The sequence below is a fragment of the Oncorhynchus keta genome, chromosome 35, assembly GCF_023373465.1.
Source record: "Oncorhynchus keta strain PuntledgeMale-10-30-2019 chromosome 35, Oket_V2, whole genome shotgun sequence".
Classification (NCBI taxonomy): domain Eukaryota; kingdom Metazoa; phylum Chordata; class Actinopteri; order Salmoniformes; family Salmonidae; genus Oncorhynchus; species Oncorhynchus keta.
In genome coordinates this window covers 8,908,921-8,932,037 of record NC_068455.1, presented here as the reverse complement: position 1 = coordinate 8,932,037, position 23,117 = coordinate 8,908,921, and the positions used below count along the sequence as shown (strand labels likewise).

The window sequence follows — 23,117 nt, the reverse complement described above, 5'->3', positions numbered from 1 at the left end:
TCTTTTCAGCTGTCATCTCAGGACAGTCCCATATCTTTTCAGCTGTCATCTCAGGACAGTCTCATATCTTTTCAGCTGTCATCTCAGGACAGTCACATATCTTTTCAGCTGTCATCTCAGGACAGTCTCATATCTTTTCAGCTGTCATCTCAGGACAGTCTCATATCTTTTCAGACGTGTCCCCCTGCTTAAGTACATGTCAGTACATGTCCAGGCCCGTCTGAAGTTTGCTGGAGAGCATTTGGATGATCCAGAAGAAGATTGGGAGAATGTCATATGGTCAGATGAAACCAAAATATAACTTTTTGGTAAAAACTCAACTCGTCGTGTTTGGAGGACAAAGAATGCTGAGTTGCATCCAAAGAACACCATACCTACTGTGAAGCATGGGGGTGGAAACATCATGCTTTGGGGCTGTTTTTCTGCAAAGGGACCAGGACGACTGATCCGTGTAAAGGAAAGAATGAATGGGTGAAAACCTCCTTCCATCAGCAAGAGCATTGAAGATGAAACCTGGCTTGTTCTTTCAGCATGACAATGATCCCAAACATACCACCCGGGCAACGAAGGAGTGGCTTCGTAAGAAGCATTTCAAGGTCCTGGAGTGTGTAGTCTAGAGCGATTTTCTAGGTTAGCTAGCCAGCTATTGTCGTTCTTTTAACGCAAAGTAACGTAATCAACACTGCTAGCTAGCCAGCTAGCCCCCGAATAGCTGCACTGTAGAAACTATTACACTCAACGGAACGACTTGATTAGTGTAGTGTCAACAACGCAGCCACTGCCAGCTAGCCTACTTCAGCAGTACTGTATCATTTTAATCATTTTAGTCAATAAGATTCTTGCTACGTAAGCTTAACTTTCTGAACATTCGAGACGTGTAGTCCACTTGTCATTCCAATCTCCTTGCATTAGCGTAGCCTCTTCTGCAGCCTGTCAACTATGTGTCTGTCTATCCCTGTTCTCTCCTCTCTGCACAGACCATACAAACGCTCCACACCGCGTGGCCGCGGCCACCCTAATCTGGTGGTCCCAGCGCACGACCCACGTGGAGTTCCAGGTCTCCGGTAGCCTCTGGAACTGCCGATCTGAGGCCAACAAGGCAGAGTTCATCTCAGCCTATGCCTCCCTCCAGTCCCTCGACTTCTTGGCACTGACGGAAACATGGATCACCACAGATAACACTGCTACTCCTACTGCTCTCTCCTCGTCCGCCCACGTGTTCTCGCACACCCCGAGAGCTTCTGGTCAGCGGGGTGGTGGCACCGGGATCCTCATCTCTCCCAAGTGGTCATTCTCTCTTTCTCCACTTACCCATCTGTCTATCGCCTCCTTTGAATTCCATGCTGTCACAGTTACCAGCCCTTTCAAGCTTAACATCCTTATCATTTATCGCCCTCCAGGTTCCCTCGGAGAGTTCATCAATGAGCTTGATGCCTTGATAAGCTCCTTTCCTGAGGACGGCTCACCTCTCACAGTTCTGGGCGACTTTAACCTCCCCACGTCTACCTTTGACTCATTCCTCTCTGCCTCCTTCTTTCCACTCCTCTCCTCTTTTGACCTCACCCTCTCACCTTCCCCCTACTCACAAGGCAGGCAATACGCTCGACCTCATCTTTACTAGATGTTGTTCTTCCACTAACCTCATTGCAACTCCCCTCCAAGTCTCCGACCACTACCTTGTATCCTTTTCCCTCTCGCTCTCATCCAACACTTCCCACACTGCCCCTACTCGGATGGTATCGCGCCGTCCCAACCTTCGCTCTCTCTCCCCCGCTACTCTCTCCTCTTCCATCCTATCATCTCTTCCCTCTGCTCAAACCTTCTCCAACCTATCTCCTGATTCTGCCTCCTCAACCCTCCTCTCCTCCCTTTCTGCATCCTTTGACTCTCTATGTCCCCTATCCTCCAGGCCGGCTCGGTCCTCCCTCCCCGCTCCGTGGCTCGACGACTCATTGCGAGATCACAGAACAGGGCTCCGGGCAGCCGAGCGGAAATGGAGGAAAACTCGCCTCCCTGCGGACCTGGCATCCTTTCACTCCCTCCTCTCTACATTTTCCTCCTCTGTCTCTGCTGCTAAAGCCACTTTCTACCACTCTAAATTCCAAGCATCTGCCTCTAACCCTAGGAAGCTCTTTGCCACCTTCTCCTCCCTCCTGAATCCTCCTCCCCCTCCCCCTCCTCCCTCTCTGCAGATGACTTCGTCAACCATTTTGAAAAGAAGGTCGACGACATCCGATCCTCGTTTGCTAAGTCAAACGACACCGCTGGTTCTGCTCACACTGCCCTACCCTGTGCTCTGACCTCTTTCTCCCCTCTCTCTCCAGATGAAATCTCGCGTCTTGTGACGGCCGGCCGCCCAACAACCTGCCCGCTTGACCCTATCCCCTCCTCTCTTCTCCAGACCATTTCCGGAGACCTTCTCCCTTACCTCACCTCGATCAACTCATCCCTGACCGCTGGCTACGTCCCTTCCGTCTTCAAGAGACGAGAGTTGCACCCCTTCTGAAAAAACCTACACTTCCCTCCAATGTCAACAACTACAGACCAGTATCCCTTCTTTCTTTTCTCTCCAAAACTCTTGAGCGTGCCGTCCTTGGCCAGCTCTACCGCTATCTCTCTCAGAATGACCTTCTTGATCCAAATCAGTCAGGTTTCAAGACTAGTCATTCAACTGAGACTCTCTTCTCTGCATCACGGAGGCGCTCCGCACTGCTAAAGCTAACTCTCTCTCCTCTGCTCTCATCCTTCTAGACCTATCGGCTGCCTTCGATACTGTGAACCATCAGATCCTCCTCTCCACCCTCTCCGAGTTGGGCATCTCCGGTTTTGCGTCCTACCTGACAGGTCGCTCCTACCAGGTGGCGTGGCGAGAATCTGTCTTCACCACGTTCTAACCACTGGTGTCCCCAGGGCTCTGTTCTAGGCCCTCTCCTATTCTCGCTATACACCAAGTCACTTGGCTCTGTCATAACCTCACATGGTCTCTCCTATCATTGCTATGCAGACGACACACAATTAATCTTCTCCTTTCCCCCTTCTGATGACCAGGTGGCGAATCGCATCTCTGCATGTCTGGCAGACATATCAGTGTGGATGACGGATCACCACCTCAAGCTGAACCTCGGCAAGACGGAGCTCCTCTTCCTCCCGGGGAAGGACTGCCCGTTCCATGATCTCATCACGGTTGACAACTCCATTGTGTCAGCTCCTCCCAGAGCGCTAAGAACCTTGGCGTGATCTGGACAACACCCTGTCGTTCTCAACTAACATCAAGGCGGTGGCCCGTTCCTGTAGGTTCATGCTCTACAACATCTGCAGAGTGACCCTGCCTCACACAGGAAGCGGCGCAGGTCCTAATCCAGGCACTTGTCATCTCCCGTCTGGATTACTGCAACTCGCTGTTGGCTGGGCTCCCTGCCTGTGCCATTAAACCCCTACAACTCATCCAGAACGCCGCAGCCCGTCTGGTGTTCAACCTTCCTAAGTTCTCTCACGTCACCCCGCTCCTCCGCTCTCTCCACTGGCTTCCAGTTGAAGCTTGCATCCGCTACAAGACCATGGTGCTTGCCTACGGAGCTGTGAGGGGAACGGCACCTCAGTACCTCCAGGCTCTGATCAGGCCCTACACCCAAACAAGGGCACTGCGTTCATCCACCTCTGGCCTGCTCGCCTCCCTACCACTGAGGAAGTACAGTTCCTGCTCAGCCCAGTCAAAACTGTTCCTGCTCTGGCCCCCAATGGTGGAACAAACTCCCTCACGACGCCAGGACAGCGGAGTCAATCACCACCTTCCGGAGACACCTGAAACCCCACCTCTTTAAGGAATACCTAGGATAGGATAAGTAATCCTTCTCACCCCCCCCCCCCTAAAAGATTTAGATGCACTATTGTAAAGTGGCTGTTCCACTGGATGTCATAAGGTGAATGCACCAATTTGTAAGTCGCTCTGGATAAGAGCGTCTGCTAAATGACTTAAATGTAAATGTTAAAATGGAGTGGCCTAGCCAGTCTCCAGATCTCAACCCCATAGAAAATCTTTGGAGGGAGTTGAAAGTCCATGTCGCCCAGCAACAGCCCCAAAACATCACTGCTCTAGAGAAGATCTGCATGGGGGAATGGGCCAAAATACCAGCAACAGTGTGTGAAAACCTTGTGAAGACTTACAGAAAGCGTTTGACCTCTGTCTTGGCCAACAAAGGGTATATAACAAAGTATTGAGATAAACTTTTGTTTTTGACCAAATACTTTTTTCCACCATAATTTGCAAATAAATTCATTAAAAATCCTACAATGTGATTTTCTGGATGTTTTTTTCTCATTTTGTCTGTCATAGTTGAAGTGTACTTATGATGATAATTACAAGCCTCTCTCATCTTTTTAAGTGGGAGAACTTGCACAATTGGTGGCCGACTAAATACTTTTTTGCCCCACTGTACATTAATTCAGGCTAGAAGAGTGTAGACCCAATGACAAACGCCCAATGTCATTACACTTTTTGGTGTTTTCTGTGTCTGTGTGTCTGTATGTCTGTACTCCTGTCTTTGTTTGTGTGTGTCTGCGTGTATCAGTGCTTGTGTGTGTGTGTGTGTGTGTGTGTGTGTGTGTGTGTGTGTGTGTGTGTGTGTGTGTGTGTGTCATGTTTTGTCTTATATTGTCTTGTCATTATGCTTTCCCTTCTGTTCGGCTGGTCTTATTAGGTTCGTTCCCTTTTTCTATCCCTCTCTCTCCCCCTCCCTCTCTCTCCTCTCTCTATGTTCCGTTCCTGCTCCCAGCTGTTCCTCATTCTCCTAACTCACTCATTTAGTCTTTTCACACCTGTCCCCTATTCTGTCCTCTGATTAGAGTCCCTATTTCTCCCCTTGTTTTCCGCTTCTGTCCTTGTCGGATCCTTGTATGAAGTTCGCTGTGCTGTGTCTTTGTCTCGCCCTATCGTATCTTGTCTCCTTCAGATGCTGCGTTTGAGCAGGTGTCTGAGTCTGCTACGGTCGGTGCCTTCCCGAGGCAACCTACAGTTAATGGTCGAGTCTCCAGTCTGTCTTCGTCACTACGAGTGATTAAGTTTTGTTTTCTGCTCTGATTGTCCAGGAGTATTGCTTATATCCTTTACTGGAATAAAGACTCTGTTTTCGCCAAGTCGCTTTTGACCTCATTCATCTGCATAACAGAAGGATCCGACCAAGAATGGACCCAGCCACCTGGATTCTCTCTACTCTACTCTCGAGTTCCAGGGAGATGCTTGGAGCAGGAATTGTCTGCTGCTCGGCATGCCGTTGAGACCCTGGCCGCTCAGGTCTCCGACCTCTCAGGACAGTATCAGAGTCTTCGTCTCGTGCCACCAGCTACTTCCGAGTCTCCGGAACCTAGGGTTAATAACCCACCATGTTACTCTGGGCAGCCCACTGAGTGCCGCTCCTTTCTCACCCAGTGTGATATTGTGTTCTCTCTCAGCCCAACACATACTCAAGAGAGAGAGCTCGGATTGCCTGGATATCACTCCTTACTGGTCCTCGGCAGTGGGGCACAGCTATCTGGGAGGCAAGCTGTACTAACGATTATCTGAACTTTAAAGAGGAGATGATAAGGGTTTTTGATCGTTCTGTTTTTGGGAAAGAAGCTTCCTGGTCCCTGTCTTCCCTATGTCAAGGTAATCGATCCATAACGGATTACTCTATAGAGTTTCGCACTCTTGCTGCCTCCAGTAACTGGAACGAGCAGGCGTTGCTCGCTCGTTTTCTGGAGGGACTCCACGCTAAGGTTAAGGATGAGATTCTCTCTCGGGAGGTTCCATCCAGCGTGGATTCTTTGATTGAACTCGCTATTCGCATTGAACGACGGGTAGATCTTCCACTGCTCATAGAAGAGAGCTCGCGTTAACTGTGTCCCCTCTCTCTCCGACACTACCATCTTTCCCCACTGACTCAGGTGTTGAGCCCATGCAGCTGGGGGTATTCGCATTTCGACTAAGGAGAGGGAACGGAGAATCACCAACCGCCTCTGTCTCTATTGCGGTTCCGCTGGTCATTTTGTCATTTCATGTCCAGTTAAAGGCCAGAGCTCATCAGTAAGCGGAGGGCGACTGATAAGCGCTACTAGACTGTCCTCTCCGTCAAGTACCTGTACTACCTTGCCGGTCCATCTACGCTGGACCGGATCGGCAGCTTCCTGCAGTGCATTAATAGACTCTGGGGCGGAAGGCTGTTTTATGGACGAAGCCTGGGCTCGGGAACATGACATTCCTCTCAGACAGTTAGGGAGCCCACGGTCATGTTCGCCTTGGATGGTAGTCCTCCCCCAGTATATTATGTGAAACACTACCTTTAACCCTCACAGTATCTGGTAACCATAGTGAGACCATTTCTTTTTTGATTTTTTGTTCACCTTTTACACCTGTTGTTTTGGGTCATCCCTGGCTAGTGAGTCATAATCCTTCTTTTGATTGGTCTAGTAATTCTATCCTTTCCTGGAATGTTTCTTGTCATGTGAAGTGTTTAATGTCTGCTATCCCTCCTGTTTCTTCTGCTCCCTCTTCACAGGAGGAACCTGGTGATTTGAAGGAGTGCCGGAGGAAAATCATGATCTGCGACGCTTCAGTCGGTCCAGAACCAACTCCCTTCCTCCTCACCGGTCGTATGATTGTTGTTCTGATCTCCTCAAGAAGCCACCGCTGTTGCACCTGACGTCACTAAACAGTTCATTGTCGAGGTTTTGGGCGTGGGAGCCATTCTGTCCCAGCGCTCTGAGACTGACGATGGGGTCCACCCTTGCTATTTTTCTCAAATCGCCTGTCGCCGTCGGAATGTAAATGTTAAAACTGCTCGCCATCCGTTTAGCCCTAGGCGAATGGCGACAGTGGTTGGAGGGGGCAGTGTTCCTTTTGTTGTTTGGACTGACCAAAGGAACCTTGAGTAAATCCGTTTGCCAGGACGTTGAATGCGCGTCATGCTCGTTGGGCGTTGTTTTTCGCCGTTTCAGTTCAATTTCTTATTGCCCCTAAAACATCATGCTTTATCCCGCTCTTTAGTTCTTCTGTGGCTTCTACCGAAGGGGATTCTTCATGGGGAATGGGCTGTCTGTGGAATTGAAAAGGTACCAGCACTCACAGTGTGCCACGCGCTGTCCTAAACCTTCTTTTCGTTCCTGTCTCTAGACTGGCTGTTCTTCAGTGGGCGCACTCTGCCAAGTTAGCTGGCCACCCCGGCGTTGACGCTCTGTCTGGTGGCCTACAAAGGGTTTATGGCTGCTTGTTCGGACTGCGCGCAGAATAAGTCTGGTAATTTTTTTTCTGCTTCTGCTCCTGGTCTTGCTGGGTCTCAGTCTGTCCCCAGCCACCGCATCTTTCCTGCCCTTGCTGTGTCTCAAATCTGTTCCCTGCCACCGCATCTTCCTGGTCCTGCTCCTGCACTTGCTGTGTCTCAGTCTGTCCAATGCCACCGATTTTCTGGATGTTCCTGGTCTTAGCCTTTTTGTCTGTCCCTAGTTGTTACTCTCCTGGCCTGTTTGGTCCTGTTTGCTCTAAAGCTTACAGTTCTCTACCCGTGTCTCATTTTTTTTTAGAGTAGTAGGATTCCCTCTTCTTCACAATTACGGGCCTGAGGAGAGGAGTTGGGTTCTTTTTGCTGGACCGTTTGTGATCTATGATTTCTCCGTGGCCAGTGTTCCTCCTCAGTGCGCCAGGAGGCGCTCGGTGAGTGGGGGTACTGTCATGTTTTGTCTTATATTGTCTTGTCATTATGCTTTCCCTTCTGTTCGTTTCCCCTGCTGGTCTTATTAGGTTCGTTCCCTTTTCTATCCCTCTCTCTCCCCCTCCCTCTCTCTCTCCTCTCTATGTTCCGTTCCTGCTCCCAGCTGTTCCTCATTCTCCTAACTCACTCATTTAGTCTTTTCACACTTCCCCTATTCTGTCCTCTGATTAGAGTCCCTATTTCTCCCCTTGTTTTCCGTCTGTCCTTGTCGGATCCTTTGAAGTTTGTGCTGTGTCTTTGTCTCGCCCTATCATCTTGTCTCCTTCAGATGCTGCGTTTGAGCAGGTGTCTGAGTGTGGTCGTGCCTTCCCGAGGCAACCTACAGTTAATGTGTCTCCAGTCTGTCCTCGTCACTACGAGTGGATTAAAGTTTTTTATGTTTTGTTTTCTGCTCTGATTGTCCAGGAGTATTGCTTATATCCTTTACTGGAATAAAGACTCTGTTTTCGCCAAGTCGCTTTTGGGTCCTCATTCACCTGCATAACAGTGTGTGTGTGTGTGTGTGTGTGTGTGTGTGTGTGTTCCTGTCTCTGTCTGTCTGCTTGATTGTGTGTACGGTACAGTAGTGGTTAATTCCCCCTGAACACAGATGGCTCAGGCGTTCTAATCCTCTTATGAATCCCACCCCTCCTTCTCTCCTGCACTGTCGTGTCCTGGGGATCATAATTAGTTAAATAGAGTGAGCAACAGCGCGAGGAGGACAACAATGCACCTGCCGTTATTTTCGGGGGTCAGTAACGGAGGAAGAGAACGGATGCGTGTTGTTCAGACTGGGACATGGGACTAATACTCCCTCGTGCACAGATAGAAGAGGCACACCTGGAGTTTAGTGTTGCGTATCTGAACTGGAGTTTACCGTTCCGTATCTGAAATGGAGTTTACCGTTCCGTATCTGAACTGGAGTTTACCGTTCCGTATCTGAACTGGAGTTTATCGTTCCGTATCTGAACTGGAGTTTATCGTTCCGTATCTGAACTGGAGTTTATCGTTCCGTATCTATGGATTACGTCTAAGACGCAGCTTCTTCCTGTGAGGCAGAGGGGTGTGGAGGTAATCAACCGACTAGAGTAGAATGTAAGACACATATACCTGTAGAAGACACTTAGTTGATAAAAGCCCTACATCCTGCAGTGAGGATTTGACTGGCTGAATCATATGTTTCTGGGGAGTTGACTGGCTGAATCATCTGTTTCTGGTAACTGACCTGAGGAGTTGACTGGCTGAATCATCTGTTTCTGGTAACTGACCTGGGGAGTTGACTGGCTGAATCATCTGTTTCTGGTAATTGACCTGGGGAGTTGACTGGCTGAATCATCTGTTTCTGGTAACTGACCTGGGGAGTTGACTGGCTGAATCATCTGTTTCTGGTAACTGACCTGGGGAGTTGACTGGCTGAATCATCTGTTTCTGGTAACTGACCTGAGGAGTTGACTGGCTGAATCATCTGTTTCTGGTAACTGACCTGGGGAGTTGACTGGCTGAATCATCTGTTTCTGGTAACTGACCTGAGGAGTTGACTGGCTGAATCATCTGTTTCTGGTAACTGACCTGAGGAGTTGACTGGCTGAATCATCTGTTTCTGGTAACTGACCTGGGGAGTTGTGGCTGAATCATCTGTTTCTGTGTGTGTGTTGACTGTGAATGTCTGTTTCTGTAACTGTGTGTGTTGACTGTGAATCATCTGTTTCTGGTAACTGACCTGTGTGTGACTGGCTGTCATCTGTTTGTGGTAACTGACCTGGGGAGTTGTGTGTGTGTGTGTGTGTGTGTGTGTATTAGGCCTATAGCTCCAGTGGTGAGGTGGATTAGGATGTTTGTTCAGATGAGTCACAGCTGCTTAGGAAGGGATGAGGGTCAGAGAGGAGAGGAGAGGAGAGGAGGGAGGGAGGATAGGAGAGGAGAGGAGAGGAGAGAGGGAGGAGAGGAGAGGAGGAGGGAGGAGACAGGAAGGGGGTGAATTATGGTTGAGGTGCAGCCAGAGTTATGCATTTGAACTCCCAGGAGAAACACTTCCTGTCTAGGTCTTGTCGTCACAGGAAGTTGACAGGCTGTCATACTCAAGGGGCCCAGCCCACACACACACGCACGCACACGCAAACACACACATGCACGCACACACACCACACCACACACACACCACACCACACACACACACACACACACACACACACACACACACACACACACACACACACACACACACACACACACACACACACACACACACACACACACACACACACACACACACACACACTCCAGTTTCACAGATAGTGGAGCTGGTGTCCTCAAAATTGCCAAGGCGGATCTGAATAAAACCCACACAGGAGGCGTTTTCTCTCTGGCTCTGAGAGAAAGCATCGACCTCTCTTACCAGCAGAGGGCTCTCTAGCTCTGAGAGAGAGCATCAACCTCTCTTACCAGCAGAGGGCTCTCTGGTTGCCTCTCCTTCAGTAATAACCAGAGAGGTGTGACAGACAGACAGACAGACAGACAGACAGACAGACAGACAGACAGACAGACAGACAGACAGACAGACAGACAGACAGACAGACAGACAGACAGACAGACAGAGACAGACAGACAGACAGACAGACAGACAGACAGACAGAGAGATAGAAAGAGACAAATAGACAGAGAGATAGAGAGAGAAAGAGACAGAGAGATAGAGAGAGAAAGAGACAGAGAGATAGAGAGACAGAGAGATAGAAAGAGACAGAGAGATAGAGAGAGAAAGAGACAGAGAGATAGAGAGAGAGAAAGAGACAGAGAGAGAGAAAGAGACAGAGAGATAGAGAGAGAAAGAGACAGAGACAGAGAGAGAGATAGAGAGAGAAAGAGACAGAGAGAGAGAGAGACTTCCTCTGGTATCCAACAGACAGTCTCACCTCCTAGGCTTCTGATGTCTGACACTTTTATATCTAAGCTCATAAAGTACCTTATGTTCTGACTCAAATGCTCTGTTTGGTAAAATGTAAGTAAGATGTCATTCTCTAACGGTGCTCTTTGTGTGTGAAGGGGAGGACGAGGGGGGGATTAGCTAATCCCTAACCAGGGAGCCTTTCAGCTGGCAGCCACTGTGAACTGTGAGTCCTACCCTCTGCTCTGACACAGGGGTGGCCAAGCCTGCTCTTGAAGCGCTTCTGGGTGTGCATGCTTTTGTTCCAGCCTTGCTCTAACATACCCGATTCAACTAATCAATTTCCTGATTCAGGTGCGTTAGATTAGGACGGGAACAGAATGTTAGCTCTCCATGGGGAATCTTAGTTGCATGTTCCTCGTGTCCTCTCTCCTCTCTCCTTGCTGCCTTCTCAAAACCCATTGGAGGAGAAGGTCAGAGGGGAAGGACCTCTGTCTTTCTCTTCCAATGGGTTTTGGAGAAGGAGGTGAGTAGTATTTAATTGAGATTCCCTCTCACGAGGAGGGTTGAACATCCCTATCCTGATCCCTGACCCCTGACCCCTAACCCCTGAACCCATACCACAACACTTGTGTAAAAAAAAAAGTGGTTCAGAAAAGTGAGTTGTATTTTGCTGCTTCACTGATGAGCTGTAGATTCTCACTCATTACTGCTTATAGTGGTGTCCTAGATCACAGTGTGTGGATTTCAACTGAGGTTGGACTTCATAAAAGCAAACAGGTGACACATTCATCCAATTTTGGCACAATCTAATTTAGTAATAATAATTTATTACATTTGTAAAGTGCTTTTCATTGTACAAGATTAATCTCGAAGTGCATAAATAAAAGATAAACAATTGAAAAAAAAATATATATATATGACTGTATACAGTTGAAGTAGGAAGTTTACATACACGTAGGTTGGAGTCATTAAAACTTGTTTTTCAACCACTCCACAAATTTCTTGTGAACAAACTATAGTTTGGGCAAGTCGGTTAGGACATCTACTTTGTGCATGACACAGGTAATTTTTCCCCAAATTGTTTACAGACAGATTATTTCACTTATAATTCACTGTATCACAATTCCAGTGGGTCAGAAGTTTACATACACTAAGTTGACTGTGCCTTTAAACAGCTTGGAAAATTCAGAAAAATGATGTCATGGATATAGAAGGGTCTGATAGGCTAACCTGTGGATAGATAGAACTGCCAAAGGGGGCGGAGTCGCAGTCTACTGCAGAGATAGCCTGCAAAGTAATGTCATACTTTCCAGGTCCATACCCAAACAGTTTGAACTACTAATTTTGAAAATTACTCTCTCCAGAAATAAGTCTCTCACTGTTGCCGCCTGCTACCGACCACCCTCAGCTCCCAGCTGTGCCCTGGACACCATTTGTGAATTGATCGACCCCCATCTAGCTTCAGAGTTTGTTCTGTTAGGTGACCTAAACTGGGATATGCTTAACACCCCGGCAGTCCTACAATCTAAGCTAGATGCCCTCAATCTCACTCAAATCATCAAGGAACCCACCAGGTACAACCCTAACTCTGTAAACAAGGGCACCCTCATAGACGTCATCCTGACCAACTGGCCCTCCAAATACACCTCCGCTGTCTTCAACCAGGATCTCAGCGACCACTGCCTCATTGCCTGTATCCGCCACGGAGCCGCAGTCAAACGACCACCCCTCATCACTGTCAAACGCTCCCTAAAACACTTCTGTGAGCAGGCCTTTCTAATCGACCTGGCCCGGGTATCCTGGAAGGACATTGACCTCATCCCGTCAGTTGAGGATGCCTGGTCATTCTTTAAGAGTAACTTCCTCACCATTTTAGATAAGCATGCTCCGTTCAAAAATGCAGAACCAAGAACAGATACAGCCCTTGGTTCACTCCAGACCTGACTGCCCTCGACCAGCACAAAAACATCCTGTGGCGGACTGCAATAGCATCGAATAGCCCCCGTGATATGCAACTGTTCAGGGAAGTCAGGAACCAACACACGCAGTCAGTCAGGAAAGCTAAGGCCAGCTTCTTCAGGCAGAAGTTTGCATCCTGTAGCTCCAACTCCAAACAGTTCTGGGACACTGTGAAGTCCATGGAGAACAAGAGCACCTCCTCCCAGCTGCCCACTGCACTGAGGCTAGGTAACACGGTCTCCACCGATAAATCCATGATTATCGAAAACTTCAATCTGGCTACTCCAACCTCGGCCAACAGCTCTGCCCCCCCCGCAGCTCCTCGCCCAAGCCTCTCCAGGTTCTCCTTTACCCAAATCCAGATAGCAGATGTTCTGAAAGAGCTGCAAAACCTGGACCCGTACAAATCAGCTGGGCTTGACAATCTGGACCCTCTATTTCTGAAACTATCTGCCGCCATTGTCGCAACCCCTATTACCAGCCTGTTCAACCTCTCTTTCATATCGTCTGAGATCCCCAAGGATTGGAAAGCTGCCACAGTCATCCCCCTCTTCAAAGGGGGAGACACCCTGGACCCAAACTGTTATAGACCTATATCCATCCTGCCCTGCCTATCTAAGGTCTTCGAAAGCCAAGTCAACAAACAGGTCACTGACCATCTCGAATCCCACCGTACCTTCTCTGCTGTGCAATCTGGTTTCCGAGCCGGTCACGGGTGCACCTCAGCCACACTCAAGGTAATAAAACGATATCATAACTGCCATCGATAAAAGACAGTACTGTGCAGCCGTCTTCATCGACCTCGCCAAGGCTTTCGACTCTGTCAATCACCATATTCTTATCGGCAGACTCAATAGCCTCGGTTTTTCGGATGACTGCCTTGCCTGGTTCACCAATTACTTTGCAGACAGAGTTCAGTGTGTCAAATCGGAGGGCATGCTGTCCGGTCCTCTGGCAGTCTCTATGGGGGTGCCACAGGGTTCAATTCTCGGGCCGACTCTTTTCTCTGTATATATCAATGATGTTGCTCTTGCTGCGGGCGATTCCCTGATCCACCTCTACGCAGACGACACCATTCTATATACTTTTGGCCCGTCATTGGACACTGTGCTATCTAACCTCCAAACAAGCTTCAATGCCATACAGCACTCCTTCCTTGGCCTCCAACTGCTCTTAAACGCGAGTAAAACCAAATGCATGCTTTTCAACCGATCGCTGCCTGCACCCGCATGCCCGACTAACATCACCACCCTGGATGGTTCCGACCTTGAATATGTGGACATCTATAAGTACCTAGGTGTCTGGCTAGACTGCAAACTCTCCTTCCAGACTCACATCAAACATCTCCAATCGAAAATCAAATCAAGAGTCGGCTTTCTATTCCGCAACAAAGCCTCCTTCACTCACGCCGCCAAGCTTACCCTAGTAAAACTGACTATCCTACCGATCCTCGACTTCGGCGATGTCATCTACAAAATGGCTTCCAACACTCTACTCAGCAAACTGGATGCAGTCTATCACAGTGCCATCCGTTTTGTCACTAAAGCACCTTATACCACCCACCACTGCGACTTGTATGCTCTAGTCGGCTGGCCCTCACTACATATTCGTCGCCAGACCCACTGGCTCTAGGTCATCTACAAGTCCATGCTAGGTAAAGCTCCGCCTTATCTCAGTTCACTGGTCACGATGGCAACACCCATCCGTAGCACGCGCTCCAGCAGGTGTATCTCACTGATCATCCCTAAAGCCAACACCTCATTTGGCCGCCTTTCGTTCCAGTACTCTGCTGCCTGTGACTGGAACGAACTGCAAAAATCGCTGAAGTTGGAGACTTTTATCTCCCTCACCAACTTCAAACATCAGCTATCCGAGCAGCTAACCGATCGCTGCAGCTGTACATAGTCTATCGGTAAATAGCCCACCCATTTTCACCTACCTCATTTCCATACTGTTTTTATACTGTTTTTTATTTATTTACTTTTCTGCTCTTTTGCACACCAATATCTCTACCTGTACATGACCATCTGATCATTTATCACTCCAGTGTTAATCTGCAAAATTGTATTATTCGCCTACCTCCTCATGCCTCTTGCACACATTGTATATAGACTGCCCATTTTTTTCTACTGTGTTATTGACTTGTTAATTGTTTACTCCATGTGTAACTCTGTGTTGTCTGTTCACACTGCTATGCTTTATTTTGGCCAGGTCGCAGTTGCAAATGAGAACTTGTTCTCAACTAGCCTACCTGGTTAAATAAAGGTGAAATAAAAAATAAAATAAAATAATTTCAAGGCCTACCTTCAAGCTCCGTGCCTCTTTGCTTGACATCATGGAAAAATCAAAAGAAATCAGCCAAGACCTCAGCATAAAATTGTAGACCACAAGTCTGGTTTGTCCTTGGGAGCAATTTCTAAATGCCTAAATGTACCACGTTCATCTGTACAACAATAGTACGCAAGAATAAACACCATGGGACCACACAACTGTCATACCAGTCAGGAAGGAGATGTGTTCTGTCTCCTAGAGATGAATGTACTTTGGTGCGAAAAGTGCAAATCAATCCCAGAACAACAGTAAAGGATCTTGTGAAGATGCTGGAGGAAACATGTACAAAAGTATCTATATCAACAGTAATATGAGTCCTATATCGACATAATCTGAAAGGCCACTCAGCAAGGAAGATGCCACTGCAAGCCGAAGAACACCATCCCAACCGTGAAGCACGGGGGTGGCAGAATCATGTTGTGGGGGTGCATTGCTGCAGGAGGGACTAGTGCACTTCACAAAATAGATGGCATCATGAGGAAAAATTATGTGGATATATTAAAGCATCATCTCAAGACATCAGTCATGAAGTTAAAGCTTGGTCGCAAATGGGTCTTCCAAATGGACAATGACCCCAAGCATACTTCCAAAGTTGTGGCAAAATGGCTTTAGGACAACAAAGTCAAGGTATTGGAGTGGCCATCACAAAGCCCTGACCTCAATCCTATAGAAACCTGACTCAGTTACACCAGCTCTGTCGGGAGGATTGGGCCAAAATTCACCCAACTTATTGCGGAAAGCTTGTGGAAGGCTACCCGAAAAGTTTGACCCAAGTTAAACCATTTAAAGGCAATTGCTACCAAATACTAATTGAGTGTATATAAACTTCTAACCCACTGGGAATGTGATGAAAGAAATTAAAGCTAAAATAAATAATTCTCTCTACATTATTCTGACATTTCACATTCTTAAAATAAAGTGGTGATCCTAACTGACCTAAAACAGGGAATTTTTACTTGGTTTAAATGTAAAGAATTGTGAAAAACTGAGTTTAAATGTATTTGGCTGAAGCTGTTTGTAAAACATCCGACTTCAACTGTATATACTGTATATAACAATATAATTTAAGCACCAATCAATGTCTAGAAGGAAGGGTAGGAAAGCCAATAGAGATCTAAGGCCTTCTTTAAAAGCCCCAAAAGTCTGAATACAGGGGAAGTGGATCAGGTTTCAGTAGGATGACCATATGCTCTGGCTCTGTGGTCTATTCCCTCTGTCTGATGCCTCCCTGAGCTAGTCAGTCAACTCCCCTCTCTAACTAACGTGTTCTGTATGGAACTGTGTGTGCATGTCTGTCTGTGTGGTCGACCCCCTCCCCCCCGTCAGATCTCAGCTGATTAAGGAGGCTTTGCTTTCTATCCTTAGCTTCCATATTCCTCCTCCCCCTCTTCCCTCCTTCTCTCCTCCCCCTCTCTCCCCCTCTCCTCCCCCTCTCTCCTCCCTATTCCTCCTCCCCCTCTCTCCCCCTCTCCCCTCCTTCTCTCCTCCCCCTCTCTCCTCCCTATTCCTCTTTCACCTCTCCCCTCCTCTCCTCTTCACCCTGTCCCCCTCCCACTCTCCTCCCCCTCTCCCCCTCCTCCCATTCATTCCTACTCTCCTCCCCCTCTCCCCTCCTCCCCTCCACGTCTGATTAGCTAGCAGCCATCTTACAGGAGTGGGTTTGAACCTGTTTCAGGCTAACGCTAACGCTAACCACAGTGTCAGTGTGTGGACTAGTGGCTAATGGTAGGCACGGCTAGCTCAAACACTCTCACACACAGACACTGGTACAGGTAGACACCGAAAGTGGTACAGGTAGACAGACACCGTGTGTGAGCCAGACACAGAATAAATTCAAGGAATTCCCCTCAGACTGCTTCTATCTGATTGGATCATGTTTCCAGAATATGTGAGTAGAATGTCTGGAAGTTAAGGGCTCTGGTGTGTTAGGGTGTGTAGTGGTCCGTTTGTGTGGTGGTCAGGGTGTGTAGTGGTCAGGGTGTGTAGTGGTCAGGGTGTGTAGTGGTTAGGGTGTGTGGTGGTCAGGGTGTGTAGTGGTCAGGGTGTGTAGTGGTCAGGGTGTGTAGTGGTCAGGGTGTGTAGTGGTCAGGGTGTGTAGTGGTCAGGGTGTGTAGTGGTCAGGGTGTATAGTGGTCAGGGTGTGTAGTGGTTAGGGTGTGTGGTGGTCAGGGTGTGTAGTGGTCAGGGTGTGTAGTGGTCAGGGTGTGTAGTGGTCAGGGTGTGTAGTGGTTAGGGTGTGTAGTGGTCAGGGTGTGTAGTGGTCAGGGTGTGTGGTGGTCAGGGTGTGTGGTGGTCAGGGTGTGTAGTGGTTAGGGTGTGTAGTGGTCAGGGTGTGTAGTGGTCAGGGTGTGTGGTGGTCAGGGTGTGTGGTGGTCAGGGTGTGTAGTGGTCAGGGTGTGTAGTGGTCAGGGTGTGTGGTGGTCAGGGTGTGTAGTGGTCAGGGTGTGTAGTGGTTAGGGTGTGTAGTGGTCAGGGTGTGTGTTGGTCAGGGTGTGTGTAGTGGTCAGGGTGTGTGGTGGTCAGGGTGTGTAGTGGTCAGGGTGTGTAGTGGTCAGGGTGTGTAGTGGTCAGGGTGTGTGGTGGTCAGGGTGTGTAGTGGTCAGGGTGTGTAGTGGTCAGGGTGTGTGGTGGTCAGGGTGTGTAGTGGTCAGGGTGTGTAGTGGTCAGGGTGTGTAGTGGTCAGGGTGTGTAGTGGTCAGGGTGTGTAGTGGTTAGGGTGTGTGGTGGTCAGGGTGTGTAGTGGTCAGGGTGTGTAGTGGTCAGGGTGTGTAGTGGTCAGGGTGTGTAGTGGTTAGGGTGTGTGTGGTCAGGGTGTGTGGTGGTCAGGGTGTGTGGTGGTCAGGGTGTGTGGTGGTGGTCGGTGTGTGGTGGTGGTCAGGGTGTGTAGTGGTCAGGGTGTGTGGTGGTCAGGGTGTGTGGTGGTCAGGGTGTGTAGTGGTTAGGGTGTGTAGTGGTCAGGGTGTGTAGTGGTCAGGGTGTGTGGTGGTCAGGGTGTGTGGTGGTCAGGGTGTGTAGTGGTCAGGGTGTGTAGTGGTCAGGGTGTGTGGTGGTCAGGGTGTGTAGTGGTCAGGGTGTGTAGTGGTTAGGGTGTGTAGTGGTCAGGGTGTGTGTTGGTCAGGGTGTGTGTAGTGGTCAGGGTGTGTGGTGGTCAGGGTGTGTGGTGGTGGTCAGGGTGTGTAGTGGTTAGGGTGTGTGGTGGTCAGGGTGGGTGGTGGTTAGGGTGTGTGGTGGTCAGAGTGTGTGGTGGTCAGAGTGTGTGGTGGTCAGAGTGTGTGGTGGTCAGGGTGTGGTGGTCAGAGTGTGTGGTGGTCAGGGTGTGTGGTGGTCAGGGTGTGTGGTGGTTGGTGGTTAGGGTGTGTGGTGGTCAGGGTGTGTGGTGGTTGGTGGTTAGGGTGTGTGGTGGTCAGGGTGTGTGGTGGTTGGGGGTTAGGGTGTGTGGTGGTCAGGGTGTGTGGTGGTTAGGGTGTGTGGTGGTTGGGGGTTAGGGTGTGTAGTGGTCAGGGTGTGTGGTGGTTAGGGTGTGTGGTGGTCAAGGTGTGTGGTGGTTGGGGGTTAGGGTGTGTAGTGGTCAGGGTGTGTGGTGGTTGGGGGTTAGGGTGTGTGGTGGTCAGGGTGTGTGGTGGTCAAGGTGTGTGGTGGTTGGGGGTTCGGGTGTGTGGTGGTCAGGGTGTGTAGGGGTCAGGTTGTGTGGTGGTCAGGGTGTGTGGTGGTCAGGGTGTGTGGTGGTCAGGGTGTGTGGTGGTCAGGGTGTGTAGGGGTCAGGGTGTGTGGTGGTCAGGGTGTGTAGGGGTCAGGGTGTGTGGTGGTCAGGGTGTGTGGTGGTTAGGGTGTGTAGTGGTTAGGGTGTGTAGTGGTTAGGGTGTGTGGTGGTCAGGGTGTGTAAGGGTCAGGGTGTGTAGGGGTCAGGGTGTGTGGTGGTCAGAGTGTGTAGTGGTCAGAGTGTGTAGTGGTCAGGGTGTGTGGTGGTCAGGGTGTGTGGTGGTTAGGGTGTGTAGTGGTTAGGGTGTGTAGTGGTTAGGGTGTGTGTGGTCAGGGTGTGTAAGGGTCAGGGTGTGTAGGGGTCAGGGTGTGTGGTGGTCAGAGTGTGTAGTGGTCAGAGTGTGTAGTGGTCAGGGTGTGTGGTGGTCAGGGTGTGTGGTGGTCAAGGTTTGTGGTGGTCAAGGTGTGTGGTGGTCAGGGTGTGTGGTGGTCAGGGTGTGTAGGGGTCAGGGTGTGTGGTGGTCAGGGTGTGTGGTGGTCTAGGTTTGTGGTGGTCAAGGTGTGTGGTGGTCAGGGTGTGTAGGGGTCAGGGTGTGTGGTGGTCAGGGTGTGTAGGGGTCAGGGTGTGTGGTGGTCAAGGTTTGTGGTGGTCAAGGTGTGTGGTGGTCAGGGTGTGTGTGGTGGTCAGGGTGTGTGTGGTGGTCACAGTGTGTGGTGGTCAGGGTGTGTAGGGGTCAGGGTGTGTGGTGGTCAGGGTGTGTGTGGTGGTCACGGTGTGTGGTGGTCAGGGTGTGTAGGGGTCAGAGTGTGTAGTGGTCAAGGTTTATGGTGGTCAGGGTGTGTAGGGGTCAGGGTGTCTGGTGGTCAGGGTGTGTGTGGTGGTCACGGTGTGTGGTGGTCAGGGTGTGTGGTGGTCAGGGTGTGTGTGGTGGTCACGGTGTGTGGTGGTCAGGGTGTGTAGTGGTTAGGGTGTGTGGTGGTTAAGGTGTGTGGTGGTCAGAGTGTGTGGTGGTTAGGGTGTGTGGTGGTCAGAGTGTGTGGTGGTTAGGGTGTGTGGTGGTCAGAGTGTGTGGTGGTCAGAGTGTGTGGTGGTCAGGGTGTGTGGTGGTCAGGGTGTGTGGTGGTCAGGGTGTGTGGTGGTCAGGGTGTGTGGTGGTCAGGGTGTGTAGTGGTCAGGGTGTGTGGTGGTCAGGGTGTGTGGTGGTCAGAGTGTGTGGTGGTCAGAGTGTGTGGTGGTCAGGGTGTGTGGTGGTCAGGGTGTGTTTTATTGTTTTCAAAATGTACAGATAGCCAGGGGAACACTACAACACTCAGACATGATTTACAGATAGCCAGGAGAACACTACAACACTCAGACATGATTTACAGATAGCCAGGGGCACACGACAACACTCAGACATTATTCACAGATAGCCAGGGGAACACTAAAACACTCAGACATGATTTACAGATAGCCAGGGGAACACTACAACACTCAGACATTGTTTACAGATAGCCAGGTGCACCCTACAACACTCAGACATAATTTACAGATAGCCAAGGGCACACGACAACACTCAGACATGATTTACAGATAGCCAGGGGCACACGACAACACTCAGACATGATTTACAGATAGCCAGGGGAACACGACAACACTCAGACATGATTTACAGATAGCCAGGGGCACACGACAACACTCAGACAAAAGTTGACATTGTGTTTAGTGAGTCCGCCAGATCAGAGGCGCAAGGGATGACCATGTGTTGTCTTGATAAGTGTGTGACTTGGTCCATTGTTCCTGTCCTGCTAAGCATCACAATGCTGGTCATGTATGTAGTTGTCACGTTCTGTCAGGTCACTGAACATGGAGCAATTAATGTGGAGTCTGTGACGGTGGAGAGAGTGTGTGTGTGTGTGTGTGTGTGTGTGTGTGTGTGTGTGTGTGTGTGTGTGTGTGTGTGTGTGTGTGTGTGTGTGTGTGTGTGTGTGTGTGTGTGTGTGTGTGTGTGTGTGTGTGTGTGCGTGTGCGCGTGTGCATGTGTGTGTGTCCGTGTGTGTGTGCTAACTAAAACAAGGAACGTTTGCCAGGTCCCCAGAGGACTAAGGCTATTTTAGGCTAAAGGATTAGGGTTACAATTAGGATTAGGGGTTTGTGTTATAATTAACGTTAGGGTTAGGGTTAGTTTTAAGGTTAGGGTTAGGGTTGAGGTAAGGGTTAGGTTTAGGGTTAGGGTTGAGGTAAGGGTTAGGTTTAAATTAAGGGTTAGGTTAGGGTTAAGGTTAGGGTTAGGGTTGAGGTAAGGGTTAGGTTAGGGTTAGGGTTAAGGTTAGGGTTAGGGTTAGGGTTGAGGTATGGGTTAGGTTTAGGGTTAGGGTTAGGGTTTGTGTTATAATTAACGTTAGAGTTAGGTGCCCGCACCGTGCTCCAACCCACTCAACTGCCTGGTGGTGCCAGCACTGTGCTCCAACCCACTCCACCACCTGGTGGTGCCAGCACCGTGCTCCAACCCACTCAACCACCTGGTGGTGCCAGCACCGTGCTCCAACCCACTCAACCACCTGGTGGTGCCAGCACCGTGCTCCAACCCACTCAACCACCTGGTGGTGCCAGCACCGTGCTCCAACCCACTCAACCACCTGGTGGTGCCAGCACCGTGCTCCAACCCACTCAACCACCTGGTGGTGCCAGCACCGTGCTCCAACCCACTCAACCATCTGCTCTACCAACTGTCTGGCGTTGTTTCTGCCCAGCCTGTAGCTCGTTTAATCTCAATGCATTAGTCTCAATCAGGGGTAGGATTGCAAAAGGCCATGGAATTACCAGGGTTGGGGTCAATTTGAATTAAAGACAGTCAATTCAGGATGAAAAAATAAATAAATGGAAAAACGTTTGAAAAAATATTGCTTATATTTTTCCGTTTGTTAATAATTAATTGAATATATTTGCCCCTTTTCCAATTATTGGTAATTACAATAGGAACTTGTAATAGTTAATTACAACTAAACTCAGCAAAAAAAGAAACGTCCTCTCACTGTCAACTGCGTTTATTTTCAGCAAACTTAACATAAATATTTGCATGAACATAACAAGATTCAACAACTGAGACATAAACTGACACATGACTAACATAAATGGAATAATGTGTCCCTGAACAAAGGGGAGGTCAAAATCCAAAGAGACAGTCAGCCCTCAACCTATTGCAGACAGTATCTGGTGTGGCCACCAGCTGCATTAAGTACTGCAGTGCATCTCCTCCTCATGGACTGCTCCAGATTTGGCAGTTCTTGCTATGAGATGTTACCCCACTCTTCTACCAAGGCACCTGCAAGTTCCAGGACATTTCTTGGGGGAATGACCCTAGCCCTCACCCTCCAATCCAACAGGTCCCAGACGTGCTCAATGGGATTGAGATCCGGGCTCTTCACTGGCCATGGCAGAACACTGACACTTCTGTCTTGCAGGAAATCATGCACAGAATGAGCAGTTTGGCTGGTGGCATTGTCATGCTGGAGGGTCATGTCAGAATGAGCCTGCAGGAAGGGTACCACATGAGGGAGGAGGATGTCTTCTCTGTAATGCACAGCATTGAGATTGCCTGCAATGACAACAAGCTCAGTCCGATGATGCTGTGACACACCGCCCCAGACCATAACAGACCCTCCACCTCCAAATTGATTCCACTCCAGAGTACAGGCCTCAGTTTAACGCTCAGTCCTTCGACAATAAACGCGAATCCGACCATCACCTCTGGTGAGACAAAACCGCGACTCGTCAGTGAAGAGCATTTTTTGGTCCAGTGACGGTGGATTTGTGCCCATAGGCAGCGTTGTGTTGCCGGTGATGTCTGGTGAGGACCTGCCTTACAACAGGCCTTCAAGCCCTCAGTCCAGCCTCTCTCAGCCTATTGCGGTCAGTCTGAGCACTGATGGAGGGATTGTGCGTTCCTGTTGTAACTCGGGAAGATGTTGTTGCCATCCTGTACCTGTCCCGCGGTGTTATGTTGGGATGTACTGATCCTGTGCAGGTGTTGTTACATGTGGTTTTCCACTGCGAGGTCGATCAGCTGTCCGTCATGTCTCCCTGTAGCTCTGTCTTAGGCGTCTAACAGTATGGACATTGCAATTTATTGCCCTGGCTACATCTGCAGTCCTCATGCCTCCTTGCAGCATGCCTAAGGCACGTTCACGCAGATGAGCAGGGACCCTGGGCATCTTTCTTTTGGTGTTTTTCAGAGTCAGTAGAAAGGCCTCTTTAGTGTCCTAAGTTTTCCTAACTGTGACTCCGTCTGTAAGCTGTTAGTGTCGTAACGACCGTTCCACAGGTTCATGTTCATTAATTGTTTATGGTTCATTGAACAAGCACGGGAAACAGTGTTTAAACCCTTTACAATGAAGATCTGTGACGTTATTTGGATTAATACACATTATCTTTGAAAGACCGGATCCTGAAAAAGGGACTTTATTGTTGTTATTGTTGTTGTTATTGTTGTTATTGTTGTTGTTATTGTTATTGTTGTTGTTATTATTATTATTGTTGTTGT

General features: G+C 49.2%; 1 protein-coding gene across 1 annotated transcript in view; it reads left to right on the top strand.

Annotated features, from left to right (window-relative positions):
* Window positions 1–8,449: 8,449 nt before the first annotated feature.
* The window catches only part of LOC118381214 (retinitis pigmentosa 1-like 1 protein), a gene marked incomplete at its 3' end in the record, with an annotated part of 33,610 nt that continues 18,942 nt past the window's right edge, over window positions 8,450–23,117 (top strand). The window contains exon 1 of the mRNA XM_052495850.1: window positions 8,450–8,792. The remainder of the gene's footprint in view (window positions 8,793–23,117) is intronic.